This window comes from Nematolebias whitei, chromosome 23, assembly GCF_014905685.2.
Source record: "Nematolebias whitei isolate Nwh7 chromosome 23, NemWhi1, whole genome shotgun sequence".
NCBI classification, from domain to species: Eukaryota; Metazoa; Chordata; class Actinopteri; order Cyprinodontiformes; family Rivulidae; genus Nematolebias; species Nematolebias whitei.
In genome coordinates, this window is record NC_056520.1 from 6,903,561 (window position 1) to 6,908,957 (window position 5,397).

At 37.8% G+C, this 5,397-nt stretch overlaps 1 protein-coding gene across 1 annotated transcript in view; it reads left to right on the plus strand.

The window, feature by feature from the left end:
* The first annotated feature begins 2,448 nt into the window (after positions 1 to 2,448).
* The window catches only part of LOC119428779 (interleukin-1 receptor accessory protein-like 1), a 229,821-nt gene continuing 226,872 nt past the window's right edge, over positions 2,449 to 5,397 (plus strand). The window contains exon 1 of the mRNA XM_037696455.1: positions 2,449 to 2,582. The gene's annotated coding sequence lies outside the window, so the exon portion shown is untranslated. The remainder of the gene's footprint in view (positions 2,583 to 5,397) is intronic.

The window sequence follows — 5,397 nt, forward strand, 5'->3', positions numbered from 1 at the left end:
CACAGAGGGTAGACATACCTGTGGAGAAAACAATGTTCTCTAGCTTGTGAGTGAAACAAAATGTGCATTTAATTAAAACTTGCCATGACATTCTGTGACAACTATAAGGAATCTAATACTCTTAGTCTCTGTGCACAATTTTAAATTAAGTTATTCTTGTTCACACACTTCAGTTACTCACAACTGTGGCCTTTGGTGCTTTTTGTCCTGCATGTCAGTCTATTTTTACCACAATATTTAAAGGTTATAGACTAATTTATGTATATACCATACTTTCCGCTGTACACGTCACACCGCTGTATAAGTCGCATCAGTTAAAATTTGCCTAATAAAGTGGGGGGAAAAAAACAAATGAATTGCTTTGCCGTACAAGTTGTATCTATTATGCTTCACCGCTGACGCATCGTGTTTGTTATGCATCACCGGTAACCACCCGGAAATGTGGGCCAGTGTTGTGCTAAAAATCGATTGGCTGCCAAATGGCAGCTGCGGGAGCATGCACAGGAGGACTTTAAAAATAATTTAACAAGATCAACACTTAAAAACAATTATTTGTTTGCTTGAAATTATAGTAAAGGTTTGTTTCAGTCTAACTTTTCCTTAATAAATGCACTTTAATGGTCAAATCAGCTGCATTTCACCTGGGCAGCGCGGCAAAATGCAGCTGATTTAACGTTTGCTCCAGGAGTTCGGAGCAAGATGAAGGTGGTTTCTATGGCAATCCAAGTGTTTCATTAATAACCACTTTTACCTATTAATGAGACACTTGGCTTGCCATAGTACTCGAGGGCCCTCTAGTGGCTGAAAATGTTAGTGTTCAATATGCTCTATGTCAGAATGAATAAAATCGTCAGATGTCAGCCAAAAATTGGGTTATAAATATGGGGGGGGGGGGGGATTATATTAGTCGCTTCGGTGTATAAATCGCAGGACTTGCAAATTTATGCAAAAAGGTGCAATTTATTCAGCGAAAAATACGGTAAATATCCTATGTTGTTTGTAGATTCTGCAAATTTTTGTTCATTCGTACTTTCTTTTGTTCCACACATAACATCTGAGCCACTTCATGCAATGAAACTTGGTGTGCATATGAGTATATATAATATATACAGTATACACACTTTACATCACTCCAGCTTTAATGTCAAAGTCACAAATCAAGGTCAAAGTTAAAACTAGAGCCCCAACTGATATGGAAATTTTAGCTATCGCCAATACCAACATTGGCAGGGGAAGGCAGCTGCCGATAACCAGTATAATGGCTGAATTTTTTTTAGCTTTGTTCACCCCAAGAATCTAAATAAACAGCGAGTGGGGCGGGGCTTGTTTATTTAGCGCGGCTGTTAGCAACCATGAAGCTAAGCTAATCAGATCCACTCTATACCTAGTCCCACAGTAGGTTTACACGTGGTGCACTGGTTAAAAAACAGTTTTCTTAACGTACTTTCACATTTTCTATCCTCCACTATTCACCATAAAGTTATCAAGTGTGTTAAAAAAAATATAAGTTAAGCAAAGAAACGCCTTTCCTTGCTCATTGTTTAAACAATCACATATGGTGAAGGTCTAGTTAGTATTGACCGCAGCAGAGTTTATTTTTCTTTGCACAGAAGTAAAGATTTCAAACAATACATTTCATTGAGGATGACATTGAAAACTTTACTAACACTGAATTTCCTCACAAACTGAAAACTCAGTCTGACAGGACTGTTGCTATAACTACTGACAACGTGGCTAATGTCGTGAAGGTGGTGCAAATGAATGCTAACATTCGCTTGCTAACTTGAGAGGCACGTAGTTAATGACAGGCGAGTTGGAGGATTCAAGATAAATTTTTATTTTTTATTTTACTGATCAGTTAAAATAAACTTAACTTGCTCTGTGCAGTAAAATACGCCACACAGTATTGCTCCCTGCTTCGTCTGCGCTGAACGTCAAAAGTGAAACTTAAGTGAATGGCAATGACTTGAAAGTTGTCTTCATGTGCACTCTGCTGGATACATTGTGCGATTATGGCTGTTTTCCAGCATTTTAGGGGTGAAAATTAGAAATGCTTATATCTGTGTGTAATGGAACAACAATCACTGATAACAATGGGTCCCCAAACGTCTATATCGGCCCTACTGATATAACAGTTGGGCTCTGGTTAAAACAACGTCTTTGCTTCTGAGCCGCTAAAGATCTACCATATTATTGTAGTATAATTTTTCATCAGGTGTATAAAGTGCCGAATGCAGTCCTCTTGTTATACGTTTTTAAAATTAAAACACCTGAAGCCGTCTTCTCTGCGGTGCATTTATACAATTAAAAAAAAAGTATCCCACAAATCCTAAATGTTTAAATTGGACTGTGCCCAGTATATTTGTTTTACATTACCAAGTTTCTGTTTTTTAATTTAATTCATTTATGTATTTATTTTTGATGTAAGGAATGCAAGCCAATGCAGTGGAGGGATACCATAGAAAGAAGAAAAGACGTTCTGTCCATCAAGGAAGTGAGGGAAGACGACATTGGGAATTACACTTGTGAGCTGCCGTTTGGGAATTTTGTTGTACGGAGGACAACCAAGCTGTCAGTCACAGGTAAGAAAAATAATCCAGCTTTATCAAAACTTCTGTTAAAACCTTTTAAGTGCAAAAAAAAAAAAATGCTCATATTTATTTTTTCTGTTTCATAAATGCCAAGTTCTCGAAATATAACAGTTTATTGCAGTACATTCCTTTAAAACAACAATGTTCTGCTCTTTTTATTTTTTCTGATAAATGTTTTTTTTCGTATACTGCGTTGCTCATATTTAGTTGCTTCATATAGTTGAAGTTTATGTTATGAAGTTGATCCCTGCTTCTTTTGTCCGTGACGTGGTGTCCGTTTTAATTGCTAAGCGGTAGGATTCACTCGTAGCCACTTCAGCGCTTTTTCTGAAGGCTGTTGAAATATTTAAGCCCCGAACCCGAAGCGGGTGACAGACCGCTCGTCTCTGACTCTCACAACCAAGGCCGACACAAAGCATTTTGGACAGAGAACCTCAGATTTACAGCTCAATGACACGCATCTCATTGCTGCACCGTACAGTATTTTATTTATTTATTTATTTTTCGAACGTATTGTTCCCACAAGTGATCTTTGTGATCAAGATATTTGTGAATATTTTCTTTTATTTTAGTCTAATTAATGCTTAATCTTGTAAAATATTTTATTTAATTTTTTTTGGGGGGGTGGGGTGGTCTGTTTTGATTTTACTTTAAGATGTTGTGTAATCTTTAAGGTGTATGTTTGGTAAATGACAGAATAAACCTTGAATTTCAGCACAAGAAGAGTTATTTTATCCTGAAGGAAACACTGATCCTATATTCTCCAATTGTAGCCCAACACTTTATTAATGACAGTACTATATAACTAAACCTGGTAAAGCCGGTTGAATTTATGGATCCGGTAAATCTGATTTGCGCTCAGAAGAAACCTGGTTCACTTGAGCCATTCATGCTGCACCCCGGCCATTCTAAAAATAAAAAAACAAAGTGCCTATATATTCCTATTATATGCCTATTTACAGGAGTTTTTAGAGACGTGACGTTCACAAACGATCCTGGTCGTTTGAACGGCCCTTAACAAACGTTTAGAACCAAGTTGCAAACAGTAACGATCCAGTCCTTGTTTTATTTTTTCCTCCTCGTAATGTCTTTGTGTTTTCCAGACAATCGCTCCTCCTTCATGCCGATAATATCGTGCATCCCTAGTTCGTTATTAACCAGTTGCAACTAATACAGTCGTCTGAGTCCACAGCATTTATGGTTGGTTATTAACTCGGAACAGCTGTAGTCTGCAAGAGGACATGTATGAACTGGTTAATTTAGACCTCAGATCTGTGAGTCGTGATTCACTGTGAGAATCTGGATCTTTAACCCGACTGGGTCAACTGAGCAGCTCTATTAACGACATAATAACTTATGTAGCAGAGCGTATACTTTGTGGCAAGTTAGACACTCCTGAAACAAAAACTGCTGAATGTTTTAAATTGCGCTATGTGCTCTAATGCTCTGTTTCAAACTGTTTGTAACGATAAGCTCTGCACTACAATACTGATAAATGTGCAGCTAGTAGTAATGTAAAATTAAGTTATTGCAGAATAAAACAATGCAGTTTTAAAGCAGTACATAATATACCTACGATATTTCTGTGTCTCGCCCTAACCACCACAAATGCTCCTTTAATACGCTTCCGTTAGAGCCTTTAACGAGACTCTGGTGAAGGCTAAGCAAAGCCCTAAATCATTTCTTTACCATCCTCAAAATGTCATCATGTGGGAATAGTCTTAATCTTTCTATCTACTTTCGAGACATTCAGCATTTCAAAACAAACAGCGAAAGATGATTAACGATGAGGCCACATCAGGAGAAATGGCATTTACGATTTTTAAAGAGGAATAATCCTTCAGCAGCCGTCTTGGTGGGTTTTCTCCCACATACACTCTGCCTGTAGGTGTAAAAGCTTCTCTGTGTAGCCTTGGATCGATCCTCCTGGATTAACAATGACTTTGCATGAAGAGTAGACTCCAACCTTTACAAAAATGTATGAATAAACACTCTGTTAGAAGTAAGCAGGTTTTCCACAAAACAAGAGGAACAGAACTGCTCATTGTTCTTACCGAGTGCGGAGATGCTTTTATCCGTGGAAAGAAATGTCAGATTTCATTATGCTTTTGGTGCAGTTCCTTTTTCTCTTTGACATAATTGCTTTCCTCTGAGTTTTGGGTTCATTTCGTGTTTGTGACGGAGGACTTTTTGAGGTTTTGTACAAGACTTTTTGTTGGTTGCCGTATCGACAAAGCTTCCTTATCCCATCTTTTCATCTATTTTCTCGTTCTGTTGCGCTGTCACCACCTCTACACTCGTGACGGTAATCACAGATATACAGAAGGGGGGCGGTGTTTTTTGAAAAATGTTCTGCTCAGAACATTTCGACAGATAGTGTAAAAGGTTTCAAGAATTCTGTTGTTTTATCAGTTCATAAAAATCAGTTGATATTGAAAAACGTATTGACCTTACGTTGAATCGTCATGCATCGCTTGTTATATTGTTAACTGTGTAGGCAGAACACACGTTTGTCTGTTTGCTTGTCTGGACCATAACTTCTGACCCACTCCAGTTGATTTAATAAAACGATATGATTAGTATCACCACTAGACTGTGTGATGCGTTTTATATTTTTGTATTTTATTATGGGGTCCACATGATTTTATTGGTTGTAGTGTATTCAATTGTGGAATAAGCTTCGTTAGCGCACAATGTCCAAGACAAATTTTCCCTTGGGGACAATAAAGTATCCATCCATCCGTCCGTCCGTCCGTCCGTCCAACTATCTTCTATCTATCCATCCATCCATCCATCCAACTATCTT